Source organism: Pseudorca crassidens, chromosome 19, assembly GCF_039906515.1.
Source record: "Pseudorca crassidens isolate mPseCra1 chromosome 19, mPseCra1.hap1, whole genome shotgun sequence".
NCBI classification, from domain to species: Eukaryota; Metazoa; Chordata; class Mammalia; order Artiodactyla; family Delphinidae; genus Pseudorca; species Pseudorca crassidens.
In genome coordinates this window covers 44,401,814-44,425,107 of record NC_090314.1, presented here as the reverse complement: position 1 = coordinate 44,425,107, position 23,294 = coordinate 44,401,814, and the positions used below count along the sequence as shown (strand labels likewise).

At 41.4% G+C, this 23,294-nt stretch overlaps 2 long non-coding RNA genes and 1 pseudogene across 3 annotated transcripts in view; 2 read left to right on the top strand and 1 right to left on the bottom strand.

Moving 5' to 3' along the window:
* Positions 1-10,471: 10,471 nt before the first annotated feature.
* On the top strand, positions 10,472-14,053 carry LOC137211661 (keratin, type I cuticular Ha3-I-like; annotated as a pseudogene).
* Positions 14,054-14,263: 210 nt separating this feature from the next.
* On the top strand, positions 14,264-16,177 carry LOC137212333 (uncharacterized). The gene is made up of 3 exons (XR_010937455.1): positions 14,264-14,371; positions 14,861-15,002; positions 16,093-16,177. It is a non-coding gene; the product is annotated as an uncharacterized lncRNA (long non-coding RNA).
* Positions 16,178-16,456: 279 nt separating this feature from the next.
* LOC137212331 (uncharacterized) overlaps positions 16,457-23,294 on the bottom strand; it is a 35,366-nt gene continuing 28,528 nt past the window's right edge. Inside the window, exons 3-4 of one of the 2 annotated variants that reach the window (XR_010937452.1) lie at positions 19,624-19,705; positions 16,457-19,319 (exon numbers count right to left, since the gene is read on the bottom strand). This is a non-coding gene — a long non-coding RNA (uncharacterized lncRNA). Of the gene's footprint in view, positions 19,706-23,294 lie in introns of both variants that reach the window. The other variant, XR_010937451.1, reaches the window with a different exon arrangement.

Sequence of the window (23,294 nt, the reverse complement as noted above, 5' to 3'; positions counted from 1 at the left end):
ACTCTAATGAAGAGTTTCCAGAAAGGAGCACAGTCTTGCCAACACCCTGATTTTTAAAAATTTGAGTAAAATATATATAACATAAATTGACCATTTTATCCATTTTTAGTGTACAATTCAGTAGCATGAAGTATATTCATATTGTGGTGCAACTATCACCTCTACCCATCTCTAGAACTTTTTCATCATCTCAAACGGAAACTCTGGACTCATTAAACAATAACTCCCCAACCCCCGCTGCCCTGAGCCCCTGGTGACCTCTATTCTATTTTCTGTCTATATGACCTCTATTCTATTTTCTGTCTATAAAGAAATGTAGGACTTCCCTGGTGGCACAGTGGTTAAGAATCCGCCTGCCAATGCAGGGGACACGGGTTCAAGCCCTGGTCCGGGAAGATCCCACATGCCGTGGAGCAACTAAGCCCACGAGTCACAACTACTGCAGCCCGTGCGCCTAGAGCCCGTGCTCCACAACAAGAGAAGCCACCGCAACGAGAAGCCCACGCTCCACAACGAAGAGTAGCCCACGCTCGCTGCAACTAGAGAAAGTCTGTGTGCAGCAACAAAGACCCAACCCAGCCAAAAAAAAAAAAAAAAAAGAAATGGAATTGTATATTATTTGTCCTTTAGGGTCTGGCTTTTTTCATTGTATAACGTTTTCCAGGTTCATCCATGTTGGAGCATGTATCAGAATTTAGTTCTTTTAAAGATTTAATAATATTCCATTGTATGTATGTAATGCATTTTGTTTGTTCATTCATCATTGATGGGTATTTCGGGGCGTCTCCACCTTTTGGTTATTGTGACATGCTGCTATCAACATGGGTGTACATACATCTTCTGTTCAAATCCCTGCTTTCAATTTGTGTGTGTGCATGTGTGTTTATGTACCTAGATGTGGAGTTACTGAATCATATGGTAATTCTATGTTTAATTTTTTGAGTAACCTCCATACTGTTTTCCACTGTGGCTGAACCACTTAACATTCCCACAAGCAATGTTCAAGGATTGCAATCTCTCCCCAATACTCATTTTCTGGTTTTTATTCTTTAAGTTGTAGGAGTTCTTTATAAATTCTGGATATGAATCCCTTATTAGGTATATGATTTGACAATATTCTCCCATTCTGTGGGTTGCCTTTTCACTCTTTTCCTTTTGTTATCTGTGTTTTTGGTGTCATCACCAAGAAATCAGTGCCAAATCCAATGTCACGAAGATTTTCTCCTATGTTTTCTTCTGAGAGTTTTATCATTTTAGCTCTGATGTTTAGGTCTATGAGTCATTTTGCAGAAAAACATCACTGAGATTTTTATAGAGATTGCATTGAATCTGTAGATTGCTTTGAGCAATATTGTTACCATAACAACATTAAATCTTCCAATCCATAAACATGGGATGTCTTTCCATTTACATACGTCTTCCTTAGTTTCTTTTGGCAATGTTTTGCAGTTTTTCAGTGTACAAGTCTTTTGCCTCCTTGGTTATGTTTATTCCTAAGTTTTTTATTCCTTTTGATGCTGTTGTAAATATAATTTTCCTTCTAATTTCTTTTTCAGATTGTTCATTCCTAGTGCATAGAAATGCAACTCCATACCTTGATTTTAACCCAGAGAGAGTAAACCCTTGATTTTAGACCTGTGTCAGACTTCTGACTTATAGAAATTTACAATAATACAGTTTTGTTTTACGCCACTAAATTTGAGGTCATTTGTGACAGCAGGAATGGGAAACTAATATAGCTCACATCTACTGAACTCAACTATGGGTTAAGCAAAATACTAGGAGCTTATCTTAATTAATCTTACTAACAATGCTGCAAATTAAATCCATTTTACAGATGAGTAAACTGAGCCTTAGAAACATGCTTGAAATCATAGTTGGTTATTAGCAATTATGGGATTTGAACCATGTTCTCTCTATAGTTATACATAAGATATCACTATAAAGTATGGAGAATATTTAAAAAATTGGAGCAGGATGATACAATGACATGCTTCAAAGTTGTCTTCTACACACAGATTCCAGCTAATTTTTGGGAAATCTCTTTAGGACTTGGTTTTCCAGTCAATTATGGGTTGCAGTCATATAGAAGTGTGTTTTTTTTGTTTGTTTCTTTAACATCTTTATTAGAGTATAATTGCTTTACAAAGTGTGTTAGTTTCTACTTTATACCGAAGTGAATCAGCTATACAAATACATATATCCCCATATCTCCTCCCTCTTGTGTCTCTCTCCAACCCTCCCTATCCTACCCCTCTCGGTGGTCACAAAGCACCAAGCTGGTCTCCCTGTGCTATGCGGCTGCTTCCCACTAGCTATCTATTTTACATTTGGTAGTATATATAAGTTCATGCCACTCCCTCACTTCGTCCCAGCTTACCCTTCCCCCTCCCTGTGTCCTCAAGTCCATTTTCTACGTCTGCGTCTTTATTCCTGTCCTGCCCTTAGGTTCTTCAGAACATTTTTTTTTTTCAGATTCCATATATATGTGTTAGCATATGGTATTTGTTTTTCTCTTTCTGACTTACTTCACTCTGTATGACAGACTCTAGGTCCATCCACCTCACTACAAATAACTCAATTTCATCTCTTTCTATGGCTGAGTAATATTCCATTGTATATATGTGCCACATCTTCTTTATCCATTCATCTGTCGATGGACACTTAGGTTGCTTCCATGTCCTGGCTATTGTAAATAGTACTGCAATGAACATTGTGGTACATGACTCTTTTTGAATTATGGTTTTCTCAGGGTATATACCCAGTAGCGGGATTGCTGGGTCATATGGTAGTTATATTTTTAGTTTTTTGAGGAACCTCCGTACTGTTCTCCATAGTGGCTGTATCAACTTACATTCTCACCAACAGTGCAAGAGGGTTCCCTTTTCTCCACACCCTCTCCAGCATTTATTGTTTGTAAATTTTTTGACGATGGCCATTCTGACTGGTGTGGGGTGATACCTCATTGTAGTTTTGATTTGCATTTCTCTAATAATTAGTGATGTTAAGCATCCTTTCATGTATTTGTTGACAATCTGTATATCTTCTTTGGAGAAATGTCTATTTAGGTCTTCTGTCCATTTTTGGATTGGGTTGTGAGTTGTTTTGGTATTGAGCTGCATGAGCTGCTTGTAAATTTTGGAGATTAATACTTTGTCAGTTGCTTTGTTTGCAAATATTTTCTCCCAATCTGAGAGTTGTCTTTTCTTCTTGTTTATGGTTTCCTTTGCTGTGCAAAAGCTTTTAAGTTTCATTAGGTTCCATTTGTTTATTTTTGTTTTTATTTCCATTTCTCTAGGAGGTGGATCAAAAAGGATCTTGCTGTGATTTATGTCATAGAGTGTTCTGCCTATGTTTTCCTCTAAGAGTTTGATAGTATCTGGCCTTACATTTAGGTCTTTAATCCATTTTGAGTTTATTTTTGTGTATGGTGTTAGGGAGTGTTCTAATTCCATTCTTTTACATGTAGCTGTCCAGTTTTCCCAGCACCACTTATTGAAGAGACTGTCTTTTCTCCAGTGTATATTCTTACCTCTTTTATCAAAAATATGGTGACCATAGGTGCATGGGTTTATCTCTGGGCTTTCCATCTTGTTCCATTGATCTATATATCTGTTTTTGTGCCAGTACCATACTGTCTTGATTACTGTAGCTTTGTAGTATAGTCTGAAGTCCAGGAGCCTGATTCCTCTAGCTCCGTTTTTCTTTCTCAAGATTGCTTTGGCTATTTAGGGTCTTTTGTGTTTCCATACAAATTGTGTATTTTTTTTTGTTCTAGTTCTGTGAAAAATTCCATTGGTAGTTTTATAAGGATTGCATTGAATCTGTTGATTGCTTTGAGTAGTATGGTCATTTTCACAATGTTGATTCCTCCAATCCAAGAACATGGTATATCTCTCCGTCAGTTTGTATCATCTTTAATTTCTTTCATCAGTGTCTTATAGTTTTTCTGCATACAGGTCTTTTGTCTCCTTAGGTAGGTTTATTCCTAGGTATTTTATTCTTTTTGGTGCAGTGGTAAATGGGAGTGTTTCCTTAATTTCTCTTTCAGATTTTTCATCATTAGTGTATAGGATTGCAAGAGATTTCTGTGCATTAATTTTGGATCCTGCTACTCTACCAAATTGATTGATTAGCTCTAGTAGTTTTCTGGTAGCATCTTTAGGATTCTTTATGTATAGTATCATGTCATCTGCAAACAGTGACAGCTTTACTTCTTCTTTTCTGATTTGGATTCCTTTTATTTCTTTTTCTTCTCTGATTGCTGTGGCTAAAACGTCCAAAACTATGTTGAATAATAGTGGCGAGAGTGGACAACCTTGTCTTGTTCCTGATCTTAGAGGAAATGGCTTCAGTTTTTCACCATTGAGAATGATGTTGGCTGTGGGTTTGTCATATATGGCCTTTATTATGTTGAGGTAAGCTCCCTCTATGTCTACTTTCTGGAGAGTTTTTTAATCATAAATGGTGTTTAATTTTGTCCAAAGCTTTTTCTGCATTTATTGAGATTATCATATGTTTTTTGTCCTTCAATTTGTTAATATGGTTTATCATATTGATTGATTTGCATATATTGAAGAATCCTTTCAGTCCTGTGATAAACCCCACTTGATCATGCTGTATGATCCTTTTAATGTGCTGTTGGATTCTGTTTGCTAGTATTTTGTTGAGGAATTTTGCATCTATGTTCATCAGTGATATTGGCCTGTAGTTTCCTTTTTTTCTGACATCTTTGGTTTTGGTATCAGGGTGATGGTGGCCTCATTGAATGAGTTTGGGAGTGTTCCTCTCTCTGCTATATTTTGGAAGAGTTTGAGAAGGATAGGTGTTAGCTCTTCTCTAAATGTTTGATAGAATTTGCCTGTGAATCCATCTGGTTCTGGGCTTTTGTTTTTTGGAAGATTTTTAATCACAGTTTCAATTTCAGTGTTTGTGATTGGTCTGTTTATATTTTCTATTTCTTCCTGGTTCAGTTTTGGAAGGTTGTGCTTTCCTTGAATTTGTCCATTTCCTTCAGGTTGTCCATTTTATTGGCGTATAGTTGCTTGTAGTAATCTCTCATGATCCTTTGTATTTCTGCAGTGTCAGTTGTTACTTCTTTTTCATTTTTAATTCTGTTGATTTGTCTATTTTGAGTGAAGTCAAAGTGAAGAGTGAAGTCTGTTTTGTCTGATATGAGAATTGCTACTCCAGCTTCCTTTTGATTTCCATTTGCATGGAATATCTTTTTTCATCTCCTCACTTTCAGTATGGACATTTTAATAATATTAATTCTTCTAGTCTATGAACACAGTATATCTTTCCATTTATTTGTGTCATCTTCAGTTTCTTTCATCAATGTCTTATAGTTTTCAGAGTGCAGGTCTTTCACCACTTTGATTAGATTTATTGCTACATATTTTATTCTTTTTGATGTAACTGTAAATGGGATTGTTTTCTTAATTTCTCTTTCCAATTGATCATTATTAGTGTATAGAAACATTATAGATTTTTTAAAAACATCTTTATTGAAGTATAATTGCTTTACAATGGTGTGTTAGTTTCTGCTTTATAACAAAGTGAATCAGCTATACATACACATACGTGCCCATATCTCCTCCCTCTTGCATCTCCCTCCCTCCCACCCTCCCCATCCCACCCCTCCAGGCAGTCACAAAGCACCGAGCTGATCTCTGTGTATTAATTTTGTATTCTGCAACTTTACTGAATTCATTTATTCTAAATTTTTTTGGTGTCATCTATAGGGTTTTCTATATATAGTATCATGTCTAATGCAAACCATGACAGTTTTCTTTCTTTCTTTCTAAGTTGAATTTGTTTTCTTTTCTTTTTGTCTTGTCTGATGGCTGTGACTAAGACTTCCAATAATATGTTGAATAAAAGTGGCAAGAGTAGGCATCCTTGTCTTGTTTCTGATCTTAGGGGAAATGTTTTCAGCTTTTCACCATTGAGTACGAGGTTAACTGTGGGTTTGTCATATATGGACTTTATTCTGTTGAGATATTTTCCCTCTATGCGCGCTTTGTTGAGAGTTTGTATCATAAATAGATGTTGAATTTTGTCAAAAGTTATTTCTGCATCTATGGAGATGATATATGATTTTTATTCTCCCTTTTGTTAATGTGGTGTAACACATCGGTTGATTTGTGGATATTGAAACATCCCTGCATCCCTGGGATAAATCCCACTTAATTATGGTGCATGGTCATTTTAATGTATTGTTAAATTAGGTCTGCTAATATTTTTTGAGGATTTTTTTTTTTTTTGAGGATTTTTGTTGAGGATTTTTGCATCTATGATCATCAAGGTTATTGGCCTGTGATTAAATTTTTTTGTAGTGCCTTTGTCTGGTTTTGGTATCAGGGTAATTCTGGCCTAGTAGAATGAGTTTAGAAGCATTCCTTCCTCTTCAATATTTTGGAATAGTTTCAGAAGCAGGTACTAAGTTTCTTTAAATGCTTGGTAGAATTGACCTGTGAAGACTTTTGGTCTTGGACTTCTGTTTGTTGGGTGTTTTTTTTTTTTCTGGTTTGATTTCATGACTAGTAATTGGTCTATTCAGATTTTCTTTTTCTTCCTGAGTCAGTCTTAGGAGACTTTACATTTGTAGGAATTTATCCATTTCTTCTAGGTTGTCCAATTTGTTGGTGTATAATTTTTCATTGTAAACTCTTATGATAATTTGGTGTTTGGTGTTGGTTGTAACTTTTCCTCTTTCATTTCTGATTTTTTTGGGCCCTCTCCTTTTTCTTTATTTGTTTGGTTAAAGGTTTATAGAATTGTTTATCTTTTCAAAGAACCAGCTTTTAGTTTCACTGATATTTTCTATTGTTTCTTTAGCCTCTATTTCACTTATTTTCACTCTGATCTTTATTATTCTCTTCCTTCTACTACCTCTGGACTTTGTTCTTTTTCTAGTTCCTTTAGGCATAAAGTTAGGTTGTTTATTTGAGATTTTTCCTATTTCCTGTGGCAGGTCTGTATTGCTATACATTTCCCTCTTAGAACTGCATTTGCTGTGTCCCATAGAGTTTGGATTGTTGTGTTTCCATTTTCATTTTTCTCAAGGTACTTTATGATTTCTTCAATAACACATTGGTTGCTTAGTAGCATGGTGTTTAGACTCCATGTATTTGTGTTTTTTTCCAGTGTTGCTCTTGTAGTTGATTTGTAGTCTCATATCATTACGGTCAGAAAAGGTGCTTGATATGATTTCAATCTCCTTAAATTTACTGAGACTGGTTTTGTTGCCTAACATGTAATCTATCCTGGAAAATGCTCCATGTGCACTTGAAAAGAATATGAATCTGCTGTTTTGGGGTGGAAAGTCCTGTATATAGCTATTAAGTCTATCTGATCTTATGTATCATTTAATGCCAATATTTCCTTATTGATTTTTTCTTTTTCTTTTCTTTTCTTTCTTTCTTTTTATTTTTTTCTTTTGGTTGCACTGCATGGCATGTGGGATCTTAGTTCCCTGACCAGAGATTAAACCCTTGTCCCCTGCAGTGGGAGCATGGAGTCTTTACAACTGGACTGACAGGGTTAGGATTCCCTCTAGTGTATTTTTCATTTCTGTTATTGTATTCTCCAGCTCTGATTGGTTCTTTTTCATATTTTTCATCCCTTTGTTGATGTTATCACCGTGTTCCTCCATTCTTCTGAGTTTGCTGAATGTCTTTATGGCCATTACTTTGAACTCCTTATCTGGAAGATTGATTATTGCCATTTCATTTATTTATTTTTCTAAGGGACATATTCCTTTCTTTCACTTGGAACATATTCTTTATCTCCTCACTTTACTTAACTCTCTGTGTTTGTTTCTACACATGAGGTAGACCATCTATGTCTCCCTGTCTTGAAGGAGTGGCTTTGTGTAGAAGGTGTTTCGTGGGGCCCAGCAGTGGGGTCCCAGTTGGTTACCAGAGGCAGGTGCTCCAGGGCTGTGTAATCTGTGTGTGTCTGTGGCTGGGTCACTATTGCTGTAGGCACACTAGTGTGGGGGCTTGTCACCAGTGCAGCTGGCTGTAAGACCCAGCTGCAATAGTTGCAGGCAGTCTGATGTGTGGGGCTGGGCCCTGGGCAAGAACCACTTTGGAGGGATGCTGGTGCTGGCTGAGGTTGTCTGCTTCTCCTCTATGATCATCTGTTACTCCCTGGCTCATACCATCCTTACTAAGCTTTTTCCAATTCCTCTAATGCAGAACTTCCCAACTTATTGAGGTGAATGGGCTAGAGGGAGTCATGGTACTGATGCTCTGAGTCCTCAGAATAGTTGGCCAAGGCAGTCCAGTCACTTTTCCCCAGTGAGCCACAAAAATATCATTTTCTGTTTAAGTTGTTTGTGAAAAATGGGAAATATGGCCAAATGCAATGTGCTCACTCACTTCTGGCCCTCATGTTTGCCCCAACTCTACCCAGAACAATCTCCTTCCTCTTCACTTAGTTTCAGCTCTCAGCAATATCATCAATTCCTCAAGAAAGCCTTCCTTGACCTCTGCTAAGTCTGGTTAGATCTCCGGCTGCACGTTCTTCCAGCAGCTGGGGCTTCCCCCCATGACAGATGTATCATCCACCTGGCTGGTGTGCATTCTCCACTAGGTTGTAGGTTTGCCTCTCTTGCTCATTGTTGCATCCCCAGTGCCTAGCTCTGTGTCTGGCATATAGGACGGACTCAGTAAATGTTTGTTAAAGGAAGTGAGCTAACTCATCCTTGATGTGCAAAACAGTGCTTTCTCCTGCTCTCTGTGTTTCTGTGAATGGTAAAGTTTTCTCCTGAATTCTTATGCTTGCCAAATTTTGGTTTCATTCTTGACCCTCTCTCAGATTGCTGATTAAAAAAAAATGTTTCTTTGAAAATGGTTCTTACACCAGTTTCTTCTTTTACACTTCCCCTACAGATACCTAAACTCAATTCTTTATTACTGCGGACCCAGACTATTACAATAACCTTGCCGCTCCTCTGCTTCCAGCCTTATCTTCATTTTGCTAAAACAGATAAATGTTTGCTAAAATGTTGCCCTCCAGGGAAGTCTAAGCTCCTTAGCTTTGTCATTGAAGACCTCTGCCATATGGTCACAACCTCCGCATCCAGCTCTATTTTCCACCACTTCCCTTCACTCTCTCCCCTCCCAGTTACCTAGTCGTACTCGACCATGCCTTGGGCTTTCCTGCACCGTTCTGTGTGCACATGATTCTTCCACCTGCAGTATCTGCTTTTCTCCTCTCTGCTTCTTAGAAGCCTCCCCGTCCCGGCACAAATCTATCCCTGTGAACTTCCAGTTCTGGCTGTGCTCTCTCTCCCCATTTTTTCAACTTCTCCCTTATCATCTCTTGCCTCATATTATTATACAATGCTCATTCCTTCATCCACCCAACAAATGTCCATTGGGTCCCTATTGTGTACCATGTGCCTAGAGCAGAGGATTCAAAGATGAACTAGACCATGTCTTTGCTTCTGGGAACTCAAATACACAGAGAGATATGCATATAAGTCATGCAATGTGATGCTCAAAGTGAAATGAAAGCTAAGACAGGAGGGAGAGATGACTTGTCAGAAGAAGTTAGGGAAGGAGTTAGTTCATTAATTTAAGCAGCATGGTATGATGGAAAGAACAGAGATCTGTGTTGAAATCCTGGATTCACAACACATTAACCCCTACTCTCTATGCCTCTGTTTGCCTGTCTGTAAAATGGGAATATTATCATGTACCTCGAAAGGTCATGGTGAGATGTGAATAAGATCGTGTTTGTGAAGAGTGTCTAGTACCAACTTGGGCTTGTACAGGTGCTCAACAAGTGTGAGCTCCTTCTGATCACAGCCCTGATCCTACCTTCCATATTCCTCACGGTGCCCTATACAAACCATGATCCTGGTGACTATCTGCTGTTTCGTTGATTGACATTATTATGGATATGATGACGCCTGTCATATCAGGTAACAGGGCCACTGGGAACCAGGCTATTTTAATGATCCTAGAGGGGATCTATTCTTCTTTCTGAGAACCATGAATTTGGAATTTGACCAAGGGAGTGATACATGGGCAAGGGCTATACTTTTCCATATCAGCAAGAAGAATCAGGGCTGTCAAGCCAGGAAGCGAAGAAGCCATAGCGTTCCTGGACCTACCACACCCCACAAATGAAGGCCAGGGCTTTCACGAGTCCAGCCCTTTGAAACCACACCATAAAGCTCTTACTTCACTGATGCACAGCATGGAAGAGGAGTTCTGACTTATCAAGAAGCCCAACTAAAGTCTTTTATGAGATGAGGGACTCTTCTGAGGAAACATAACACGCCAAGGGGAAAGGCTTTTGACAACCCAATGAGTAAGAAAAAAGGGCTGTCTTCCACATCCATACCCTCTGCAGAGGGGCTATAAATGCTCCCAAGAGGAAGGAGACCCACAGCTCTGTGGCTTGGACAACTTGGACTCTGTCTTCCGCCGGTCACCTCACTCCCTCCATCACCATGCCTTACAGCTGCTCCCTGCCCAGCCTGAGCTGCAGCTCCAGTTGCTTCTCCCGGCCCTGCGTGCCCCGCAGCTGCCACGGCTCCACCCTGCCCGGGTCCTGCAACATCCCCGCCAACGTGGGCAACAGCGGCTGCTTCTGTGAGGGCTCCTTCAATGGCAACGAGAAGGAGACCATGCAGTTCCTGAACAGCCGGCTGGCCAACTACCAGGAGAAGGTGCGCCAGCTGGAGCGGGACAACGCAGAGCTGGAGAGCCGCATCTGGGAGCAGAGCCAGTAACAAGATCCCCTTGTGTGCCCCGACTACCAGTCCCGCTTCCGGACCATCGAGGATCTCCAGCAGAAGGTGAGGGGGTGGGCACCCCACTACCTCCAGCAGGAAGTTGTAGGGAGGGAATTCGAGATATGATTAAGAAACAATATAAGCTCTCGGTGTGATTGAAACACATGGGTTAAAGTCTTGCTTTTCCATTCTGTTTTCTTGAGGGCTGGTCTTATTCTGGTTCCAGGACTGTTAGATCTGAGTATTTGCATAGTGTTAGTCTGTGTGGAGGTAGCAGCACTTTGCATAAATAAACTGTAATTAAAAGCCGCCTCCGGGACTTCCCTGGTGGCGCAGTGGTTGAGAGTCCGCCTGCCGATGCAGGGGACACAGGTTCGTGCCCCGGTCCGGGAAGATCCCACATGCCGCGGAGCGGCTGGGCCCGTGAGCCATGGCTGCCGAGTCTGCGCGTCCGGAGCCTGTGCTCCGCAACGGGAGAGGCCACAACAGTGAGAGGCCCGCATACCGCAAAAAAAAAAAAAAAAAGCTGCCTCCGAATGCTTCCGTGCATTTGCCAAGACTCTGGAACTATTATCCTGAGGTAAGAGAAGAGACTGAGCCCAAGAAGGAAGCTAAGAAAGTGAAATTTTTGTACGAATTGGACCAATTTCTCTCTCTCTTACCTGGGCTTTTGACTGCTCTGACCTCTTGTTGCTGTCCTCTTCTGGGTACCTAATTATCTTTTCATCGTCTTGACCTAGAGGCTTCTGGGCTTCTCATGGTGCACAGTGTCCAGTGAGGGCATAGAAGAGTTGGCTGAAATCAGAGAGTGGAAGCTACCTAGAAGAACATAGGACCAACCCATCCAGGATGGATGGGAGGGCGTGGCTCCATCCATGACTCTGCCCCCTCCAATTGCTAGTTGACATATTTATCTTCTCCACTAAATTGGAAGTTTTTTGTGGGCAGGATCTAGTGCTTACTCATTTTTGTATCTTCAGCTCCTGCTACCATGGCAGACATACAGTAGGTTTTTAAAGAGAAATGTTAGTTATTATCAGCTTCTCAGTATTGCTTATTAGGAAAGAAAAGGAAAAATTGTGTATCTATTGACACTTTTCTTGCATATGTCAGTGTTCTTTTTTCCCCCTAGTTTGATTTCTTAAATATTTATTGAGCAACTATTGCACATGGACAGCATTTAATAATCTTATATAAGATCCACTGTGATTTCTCATTCTGTTCCTTCCAAGTAAGTGAATTAGTAGGGATTGGCTAAAAATAACCAAGCTTATTCTAGAATGTTTTGGGTCTTCTAGATCCTGTGCAGCGGTCTGACAACGCCAGGCTGGTGGTGCAGACTGACAACGCCAAGCTGGCCTCAGATGACTTTAGGACCAAGTGAATGGGTAAGGGGGCTGTTGTCTTCCCTCTTTCCTCTCCTTCCCCTTAGCCTGTCCTCTGTACCAACAAACATTGACAAAGTTTTCCCTAGACGGTTTCCCTAAGATCGACAGAGCCATTGCTAACCAGAGCTCAGAGAACCCTTCTCCAGAGTCAGACTCTGCCTGCTTTTCCTTTCCAGAGGACATCTCCGAATCCCATCCAGTGTAGAAGTCGTGTTCCCCTGATGCTCCGCTATGCACAGAGTCCAATCAGGAGAATGGAGGAAGTGTTTTAATTTTGGAAATCTCACGGTTTATGTGCTTTTATCCCATTAAATCCACTGGCTCTTCATTTATTAAAAAATAATTACCAGTGCCTTTTCCTCCAGGAGCTTCGGTAGCACGTTGAAAACCTATATGAACGAGATGGCTGTAAAAACCACAAGCCCCAACTCCCAGTTGTCTGACAAACTAAACCAGGCCTGCCTCTGATGCTCCTGTATCACAGGTATGAGACAGAGGTGTCCTTGAGGCAGCTGGTGGAGGCAGATCTGAAGAGTCTGCGCAGGATCCTGGATGAGCCGACCCTGTGCAAGTCTGACCTGGAGGCCCAGGTGGAGTCCCTGAAGGAGGAGCTGATCTGCCTCAAGTAGAACCATGAGCAGGTGAAGTTCTCCAACAGGATCGAACTCGCCAAAGCCTGTTTCCAGGTGCCAAGGGGTGTGGGAGAGGCTCAACCAGCTGAGGAATCTGTTCTCCAAACAAAAAGGGATTTGTAGAGAATGAGTAATCTGTGATAGGAGACGAGGATTTTTCTGCCAGTGGCAGGAATGAGGGTGAAGGAGGTTGGCAAGCCCAGTAATGAGGAAAGGTCAACAGCCAGGCGGTGCCCACAGCCGCTTCCTCTCCCAGGCTGCAGCACACGGGCCTGCACAGATCTTTTATTCCAATTCTCCGTTTAGTAACAGGAGAAGCCAGCAGGACCACCCTGCAGAGAGGGCTGAGCTGGAAACACAACCCAACTCTCCCTTTTCTGGTCCGGAGCTCTTTCTGCTGTTCAGTGTTGCCTGGAGGAAACACTGTAAAGTGCTCACATCATTGCTAGATTAGTTGCACAATAAAGAAGACAGATATTTTGTGCAAACCTTAATGCCAGAACAATGTAAATGGTGATAGTTAATATTAATTGAGTGCTTACTGTGTGCCAAATGCTGTGCTAAGTGCTTTAGAACTTCATCTTACAGATGAAGCACTTGAGGCTTCTAGAAGCTTCTAGAAGCTTTCTAGTAAGTGGTAGACAAGAAACCCAATTCAAATCTGTCTGACATCCACCTAAGCCCAAGCAGCTAAGCTGTGTTGGGTGTGTGAAGAGATTAGCTGATAGTTACCTCCTTTATCAATAGCTAAACTAGTGAAATCAGCAAATCACCAGTTAAGTCTATTCTATCCCAGGCTGGCAGATTTTGAAGTAAACATTCTTTGTTTCCTCTTTAGCTGCGCTCTATCCTTCTTATTACGCATGGCTAAGAAGCAAACCATAGTCTATATGGTATACTAACAAGAACACTGGATTGGGTGTTTGGGCTCCGGAGTTTAAATCAAGGTCTATTGCATCTCGGCTCTGAGTCCAAATCCCTAGACCTCTTTAAGTGGGGAGTGGTATACTGAGTACAAAGGTGGAAGGAGGCCATGGACTTGAAAGCACTCTGTAAAGTGGAATGTTCAGGTTAGTCATTGAATACAGAAGCCAGTTAATGAGAGGATCAGAGAGAATCGAGCTTTCGAAAGCTTAGGAATAAGCATGAGTTGAATTGCACTCTCTCAGAGGAGAGCATTAGGATCCTTTGTGATACTTTGAATTGTCCCCTTCCTCCATCAGGAAGCCAACTCCCTGCGGAGACAGCTTGGAGACCGCCTCAACGAGGAGGGCTGACATGAGAGGAGGAACCATAGGGACTGGAATGTGATGGAGAGTCTTGGGGTGAGCGATGAAAGGATTATTGTCTATGGGGAAATGTGGGGAGACATGAGGGGAAGGGATGTGGGCGCACCTAGGTGGTCTGCCCCCTTTCTCCTCCTGGATGCACGTTTTAACCTCTTGTCTCTTATAGGCACCTGCATGAGCTCCCTTTTGAGGTTAGTTTTATGTGGGTGGCTCTGAGAAGGAGTCACTCACAGGATGGATTATCAAGAGGCTCAAGGGAGGGCCTTGAGCAGAAGCAAGTTGGAAACACCCAGGACCTACACTCGGGTAAGAAGATGCAGGACATCCGCCCTGTGGGAATTGCTGTTCACTCTGGGAAGTCCTATAGCTGCTAAAACCCAGAAGTCTGGCTCCCTTGTCCTGGAGGCGGTGTTACCAGAATTCCTCTCAGGAGACTTCTTTTTTCATCCAGGTCCTTCACTATTTCTAGAAGCCCATATTGTGTGGTTTTGTGTATCAAGGTGGGATCCACTCTGAGGTCCTTGAATGCAAAACACTCTTGATGTTGAAAGAGACTCAACCCCGACCTCTTCCTCAGGCCACCATTCATTCCTCATCTGTCCGTTTCGAGGGCTGACCCCATGGCCATGCCTGGTGGGTGAGAGGGCCTTGATTACCCAACTCATGGAAGAGGAGACTGCCCACAGACCGGGTGGTCTGGCTCCAGAGCGCCCATTGCCAGCTGCACCTCCAGCCCGTGGGTCTCGTGTCTCTGAGGCCCAGCTGCTGATGTGGGTATTTGTACTTCCTTCTCAGATGTCCTCATCCGTGACCACATCTGGGCTTGTTCAATGTGCCAGACAGGGATACATAAGCATCACTATTTCCATGAAAATAAAGCTTCATTGACGGATAATCGACATACAATAACCTGCACATATTTAAAGCATGCAGTTTGGTAAGTGTTGACAAGTATGTACCCTGCAGAGTTATCACCACACATACCCACCAGCCCCCCAGATTTCCTCGTGCTGCTTTATAATCCTCCCCCTGCCACACTGGCCCCTTCTCCAGTTTACAAAAGGGCAAACTGAGTTTTCTGGGCGTCTGGAGCAAGAATACACACTGCCTGGCTCTTGCCTTTTTCCTACACATTGTGGCGCATAAGGCCAGCGAGGTGGCCCATGGCAGTAGTGTGGGGCTTCCAATGCTTGATAAGAGAGGAGCCGACATCTAGTTACTACTTGTGGGAGGCAGTCAGCCTTGGGAGCAGGCTGTGGACATGCCAGGCATGCCGCCGCCGCTGCTCGAAGGGACCGTCCCTACTTGTTCCCCTCCTTGTTCCGTTCCATGGGAGATAAACCACCAGGGCCCAGGGATCAGAAAGAATGGGAACTGAGACGAGAAGCTGTCTCCCCCCTGCACACGCAGGTTATTCTGCATGATTCTGGGCTTATGGGTTTCCTCCCAGGGAAGTTAACCTTGAGCCGAGACAGTCTCTAGATGATGTAAACCACCGTCTGGCAATCTTCCCTTTTCTAGTCTATATAATCTGCAACTGTAGCACAATAAAATTTGCCCTGCCAACCATCAGCTGTCTTGGTCCTTCTGACCCCATTCATCGGTGCTACTTCTGACCCTGGGCGGTGAGATCCTCTTTCTCCGGCTGGTCCGTGGCAACTACTTACTGTGTTCTTTAAACCAAGGAGGGCAGTTTAAATTATGGCCATTCCGTAGATGGGGATCCGAGAGTAGATGCTTTAAGGAAACTTGGTCAAAACCTGCAGGTCAGTGGTGGAAGCAGGTTCTCCCCGTCCCCACCCCCCACCCCCAAATCTAGCTCTTCTCCCCTGTCCCAGCTTGGATTCGGTGTGGATGGCTTCACCTCCATCCATCCAACGGCGCTTTGACATTCTCTCTCCATTCATGCGGGAGCTGATACCATGGCTTTTCCTAGACGGACACTCACCTGTTCCACTGTACCAGGCCTCCCAGGTATGTGCATTTAAAGTCCCCCTGGAACCTGAGTCTTCCTTTCCTTGCAACAGAATGCCAGCTAACACCTTGGAGATGGTGGAGAGATTCTGGAGTTTGGAGATGGATAAAGTGGGGAAGAAGCTTCTTCCAGGCCAGGTATGTGCCTGTGGTCAGCCCAGAAGGTCATTTTCCTCTAGAATCCTTGGTGTAGCTGGAGGAGAGGCAGCAGAGTCGCTTCTTCTCCCTGTCCTGCCTTCTATTCCCTTTATCTTAAAACACACCAAAGGGGATGCTGTGGGACAGGCAACTTTTTAAAAAGCAACAGGATTCCTTTTCCAAATAAAAACGTAAAAGGAACAGAGTATATAAAAGGGCAATGGTTTACTAGTATATCTTTAATTTTAAGACATATTTACATTACTTAGAAATTCAACCAATGAGAGCAATAAGATCGTTTGGATTCATTTGTTTGCTCAATGAATCTTTATTAAGCACTTACTCTGGGCCTGTTCTTGTTCTCAGCACCAGGGGTGCCTCAATGGAGAAGACAGGCAAGATCGGGCTCACCCAGAGCTCACAGAGCAGTGGAAGAGACAGGCAGTAAATAGGAGGGACTGAATAAACCAATACAGCAGGAAGAGGATTTTAAACAGTGGTAAGCACTGAGAAGAAAGGAAAGTATGGTTGTTGATAGGGGTCTGGGCAATAGTCTTTACCATGGTCAGGTCTGGTCTTTCCAGGAGGTGGCATTTGATCTGAGACTGGAAAATGAGAAGAAACAGACCAGAGGGAAGGAGCATTCCAGACAGAGGGAACAGCGCATCAAGGGAGGGAACGAGCTTGGTGTCTTTGAAGGAGGAAGGAAGGCCAGTGATGGAGTGACAAGCCAGGGAGGGGCCATAGGACCCGGGGCTGGCAGTGGTCTCCCTGCTCTGGGGAGCATCTGATTGTTTTTTTTGTTTGTTTTTTTGTTTTTTTTTGCGGTACACGGGCCTCTCACTGCTGTGGCCTCTCCCGCTGCGGAGCACAGGCTCCGGACGCGCAGGCTCAGTGGCCATGGCTCACGGGCCCAGCCGCTCCGCGGCACGTGGGATCCTCCCGGACCGGGGCACGAACCCGTGTCCCCCGCGTCGGCAGGCAGACTCTCAACCACTGCGCCACCAGGGAAGCCCGAGAAGTTTTTATGATTGTTGCTAATACTAAAACGAGCCTTTATCACTTTTATAGGACAATGGAAGAATCTAAGTCGAGTGTGAAAGGTAAAAAAAATTCTTGCATTGTTTGAATCTACTTTTTTAAAAGAAATCAGCACATTTATCCATTCTGCAGTACTCATAACCCCTCGTGTACTCCTGAATGTTCTGTGTTCAATTTTCATTTTCTTCCCAAATTGCCAGGAATATTGAATTAACAAATTACATAAGACAGAACAAAGTGAGCTCTCAACATTGTCCTAAAGGATATATATAAAAGCTCTTTGCAAGCAGTAAAGTAGATAAAAATGATCATTAATATTATTATATCTCTATCAAGTTATGGGATCTGTTGACCAAACCCCTAGAAAATTAAGAGGAAATGATTTCACGTAATTCCCCAAACTATATTCTGTTGAACACTAGTGTCCCATGAGATTTTAATTGTGTATTATAGAAGATGTGTTCTACGGCCCGATACGGCTGGGAATACTGTGTACTATTATCCTCTTTGTGAAAAATCAGGCTGTATTTCAGTATTAAAGATGGAACAAATACTGCTGCAGGGAAGAAAAGGAAAAAGAACGAGAGAGAAACCACAGCAAAAATTCTACTTTGTTTAACCCAGTGTTCCCAAATACCTTTGACCTGGGAACCCTATTTTCTCAGATTACCTTGAACATCTCACAGAAAAGTTCTAAGAAACCACATTTTGGGACAGGTGGTACTTTCTGATTTGTTTATGATAAAAATGTTCTAAGGCGTTAGAGGTTCAGGGACTCAGAGTCCAAGCAACCATCACAGAACAGCTGGTCTCATTGCCATCCCTCTGCAAGATCCCAACAGATGGTCCTTCAGCCTCTCTCTGGCCATGTCCAGGGATGGGGAACACATTACTGGAGGGGGTGGTCCAATCTACTATTGGAGAGGTTTGACTTTAACAAAGTTCTCCCTGGATCTCTATTAATGGTTTCAAGTCTTCCCTTTGGTCTAGAATCGGTTTATTGATGTATCAACAAAGCACTTATTCAAATAAATCACATCTTTGAAAACTGAGACCATGATAAACATTCCTGGCTTCTCACCCATCCTTCATGAGGCATGCTTTCTAGATCTTAAAGTGAGGTCCCCAGAATGGCATTTAGTGCTCTATAAGCTCATAGGATCTGTGGTGCAAGTGTTCAAAGCCCATATAAGCAGAAAGGCCCCCTCCAGCACTTGTGGTCAGAGACTAGATTCTGTATCAGGAACACCTAGGATGAAGGTCCTGACTGCTAGAAGGTGACACTGTTCAGACACCGTCATTTCCTGGAGGGTAGGAGGAAAAATCTTCCTGGTAAGATCCCTTTTCACTCCAGCAGAGCCCACCATATGGCTTAGTGATCATTTTGGAAGGCACAGAGAGCCTTTGGGTACTGAGAACAGGGAACTGAAAAGGAGTACAGTTCAGATGGTGGGGAGAGCGTGGCAGTGACCTGTTTGTTCCTCTTTTTTTTTTTCATCTGCAGCTCCAAAGATCAAGGTCATCATACAGGAGAGCATCAATGGAAGAATAATTCTTTCTCAAGTGAATGAGATCTAAAAGTACATGTGAGGCCAATAAAAGTTCCTGCCTATTGTAAAAACTATTCTCCCCCAATGGAAAGTCCTTGCCCAGACACAAATGGGTGAATTCTAAGAGGTACCCTTGGAGTTATCAAACTTAGAATCTTTTTTTTTTCTCTGTAACAATCTCACCAGATGTTCCAAAATGATCTTAATATACGGCTGCACTTTTTCAATCAGAGCATGAGTTCATGAGCTTAAAGCTCTACCTTCCGAATACAATCGTCAGATTCCCATTATTTTGCATCTGTTTTGTAGCCAGTAAAACTCCACATGAGCTGAATCATGTCTTTTATTTTATATTGTAAGGCAAGACAAGACCTCAAGGTCTCATCTTGACGGATTCTCAGAGCATTCATGGTCCACAAAAGAGCCAGAGGGAAGTTAATGCTTTGAATGTGTTTGCAGCAACCAAACACTGGGCGGAATTGTCACCTGCAGCCATGCAACCTAGGGACAAGATGTGGTTCGTAAAGTTCTCCAGATCTCCAGACTTCTGCCTGCAGGAAAGGCGGGGTGGAGACAGAGAAAGGGACACCCAGAAAGGCCTCACTGAGAAAGCGAGATGACCAAAAGCTATTCTATCTCACAGATAGATAGATAAATAAATAAATAAATAACCTTCAGGGCCTAAAAGAAAGTTAAAGCTAGAAAACGAAATTCAGGAAAAGAAAGATCCTCCTTACAGATAGATACTAAGACCCTAAGAGGGGGAGCAACTCATCTAAGATCTGAACTGCAAACGTTAGGATCCATCGTATTATGTTGAGGTATAGTAGGGACTAAAACACGGAGACTATGCACCTCTGTCCTCTGAAGAAGATGTCTTTTTCTCAGATTGTAGCCATGCAAGCCGTTGTTCCAAGGCTGGTACAGAGAAGTAATGCTGGAGGAAAGGAAGACAGAAATCCACATATTCACTAAGACATCATCAGAATGTTGTACATGGAATGACAGGATATTAACAAGTTAATGGCCCATAGGCACAGGCTAGTCAAACTCTCCCACTTTACTAATAAACTGAGGCCCAGAACAATAAAGGCATTGACCCAAACAGTCACTGGATTATCACATCTGGGTCTAGATATGGGACTCTTGACTCTATTTCCAGTTGTTAACCTAAAAGTGGTGTCATTTAGTTCCATGGTCATCTAACACATTGGCAATGCCTCAGATATTTTTTCCCTCTATGTTTGAATACTCTCTTGGAAAGGATTGCTTTTGATATTTTCTGAACTGGCCATGTGTTAAAACTGGATCAGCCTTCCCTTTAAGGGAATAATTAGTGTTTCTGATTCTCAGTGCATAAAGAATAGAAAACCAACCCCTAACAATCTGAAATTAGGCAAAAGGAACCCATGTTAATCACATCATTGCAAAAATGTATTACTGGTTTAAGTGAAATACATTAATTCTCTGGGGTAAAATTATATATTTATCTTTACTGTGTGATCACTTCCAAGAATTTCAAAAATAACCAATTTATAACATCTTCAATGAGTTTTCTTTGTGCAGTACTTCTCTGTGCAAACTTTTGATGATTTGAGGGGCAAGAAGAGATACATATTAGAACGTTATTAGTTCTCTTTTTCTATTTCATTCTACTAGGAGAACATCTTTATGTTAACAGGGTACTTCAGTCTCAAAGCAGATCTTAAAATTAATATTTTTCTCTACTTTAGCATCAATTCATTCTGCTATTTTAGACATTATTATCTCTTTCTTAAAATCTAGAAATTAGACATAAAATATACATATTTTCTCAAGGTGAAATTTGAGCACTACTAGCAAAATCTTTTGAAGAATATTCAAAAAACAACAAGTTGAAGGGAAAGTTATAATACTAGACCCAGAAAATAATCACTAACCTTCCATTTACTATCATAATTTATATAGGATTGGTAATCATAAATCAAAACATAATAATTTTTCATTGAAGGAGCTAAGCAGAATCTAACACACCATTGTAAAGCAATTATACACCAATAAAGATGTTAAAAAATTATAATAAAATATTCTTAAAGTATTAATTTTCTCTGTACCAATTAAGGTGATCAACTCATCCCAGCTTGCACAGGAAACCCCTCAGTCCCAGGCAAACTGGAGTGGTTGGTCACCCTATTGATAAAGAATTGCTCTTGTCTTAGTCCGTTCAAGCTGCTACAATAGAATACCACAGACTGAGTGGTTTATAAAAACAACAGAAATTTATTCCTCACAGTTCTGAAGGCTGGGATGTCCAAGACCAAGGCACCAGTACAGTTGCATTCTGGTGAAGACCTGCTTCCTGGTACATAGCCTGTATCTTTGCATGATGGAAGGGGCTTGGGAACTCTGTGGGGTCTCTTTTGTAAGAGCATTAATCCCATTCATAAAGGCTCCACCCCCGTGACCTAAGCCCCTCCCAAAGACCTCACCTCCTACAACCATCACCTTTAGGGGTTAAGATTTCAACATATACATTTTTCAGACAAGTAGAGAGAAATTAAACCATTTTCCTGAATAAAGAGACAACTGCATGAGTTTAGGCTCTAGGCTATATAGAATAACCTCTCTCCCACATCTAAATAAGTCCAAAAATATTTCAAAATACCCATTACAACCTGATTAGTGCCTGTAGGTTCAGGCGAGTTGCCAACTAAAGAAGTTTTCATTTGTATTTGGTTTTGACCCCCACACACCCGACCCACATAAAGGAGTTGGTAACAAATTCTATTGTTTCCATTACAGAAACACTTTAAGTAAATAATAGCTATTCCATTACCCCAAATCCAATTAAAGAAATACTTCGCTAATGCAGAGAGGTATCAAGTATTATTTTGGAATATTTATGTCAACATATTTTCCAATAGTACCATAATAACATGGTTGAATGGATAGATCCATTTAATATTTTTCAATCCAGTCAAATGCATGCCTTTACTAAAAGTTCATTTTTCCATTAATACTCTTATACACCTACCCTGTTAATGATGTGTGAAGTTAGAAACTAAACTTCATAAAAATTCATTATTAAGGAATGTAGCAATTGTATGTAGGTGGAAGGGTCATAAAGCTGAGAGGAGAGCAAGGACTTGAATTACAAGTTACAGTGGGAAAAGGTAGGTAAGCGAAAGGGATCCGAGAAAGTTCCTTTAGCACAGGGGTTCTCAAACTTGGCCGCACCTCAGGATCATCTGGGGAGATTAAAAAATTCTGATGCCTAGGCTACATTATAGATCAATTAAATCAAGGTTTTTGAAGGTTAGAACCTAGGGATCTGTATGTTTTAAAGATTCCCAGGTAATTACAACGTACAACTAACGTTGAGAACTTACTGCTTTAGCAGCTTCAGGTGAGCGCTTTTGTATTTGTTTGCATGTTCCCCATATTATTAATTTTTTAATACTCCCATAAGAATTAATTAATTCTTATTAATCCCATAAGAATTAACTAATGGAAAAATAAGACCTCCTTCATGTCACTCCCAACTGCTTGTGAACAGAGTTTCATTTTACAGAATTGTAGAGAGCTGCATCCAGGAAGGACAGCTGAATAAAAACTTAAAAGAAAGATAGGGGCTTCCCTGGTGGCGCAGTGGTTGAGAGTCTGCCTGCCGATGCAGGGGACACGGGTTCGTGTCCCGGTCTGGGAAGATCCCACGTGCCGCGGAGCGGCTGGGCCCGTGAGCCATGGACACTGAGCCTGCGCGTCCAGAGCCTGTGCTCCGCAACGGGAGAGGCCACAACAGTGAGAGGCCCGCGTACCGCAAAAAAAAAAAAAAAAAGATAAATACTAAAAAACATTTCACGAAATTTTGCAAACTTACTTCCACCTAAGTTTAGTGAGATATCTTTCAGGTGCCTAGTCAAATATTTTCCCAAAGCGTTAAGCTCCTATAATGAGTTTCTATGACAAAAAAATTGTCATGTTGCTTTAGCCTCTTCATTTCCTTTACCTCTTAGAATTTTTTCACAGCAAAGTAAAATATTAACATATGCAAATAATAGGCTCCTTAGAGAAAACATCTCTAAGCCAAGTGACTAAAATATTTAATATCAGAAACACCTAAGTAAATTTTTCCTTAATGACATATCAGATTGTTTTAGTATTTCCCAAATGCACATTTTATATTTCTCTAATAGTTAATTAGGCATCATGCATAAGTTCAAATCAAAAAATAGTAGCATTAGAAGAAAACATAGCAAGCAACTGATTGAATGCACTTGTTTAAGAGATGAAGGAGGTAAAGTCTAGAAAGGTTAGCCAAACCCTCCTAGGACTCAAATCTCATTCCTTCCTACAATATAGCACCTCTGACATATGGAAACATCAGAACTGAAGAAAACATCACATAATTTTTAAAATTCATAGCAAATGCACAAATTATTGAAAAGCCAATATAATTTAAGGTATTAGCTCTTATGCTGGAACCTATCTGTCAAAATGCCAATAACTGCAAGAAAAAAGTAAGCCCAAGATAGGTATTAGAGTTT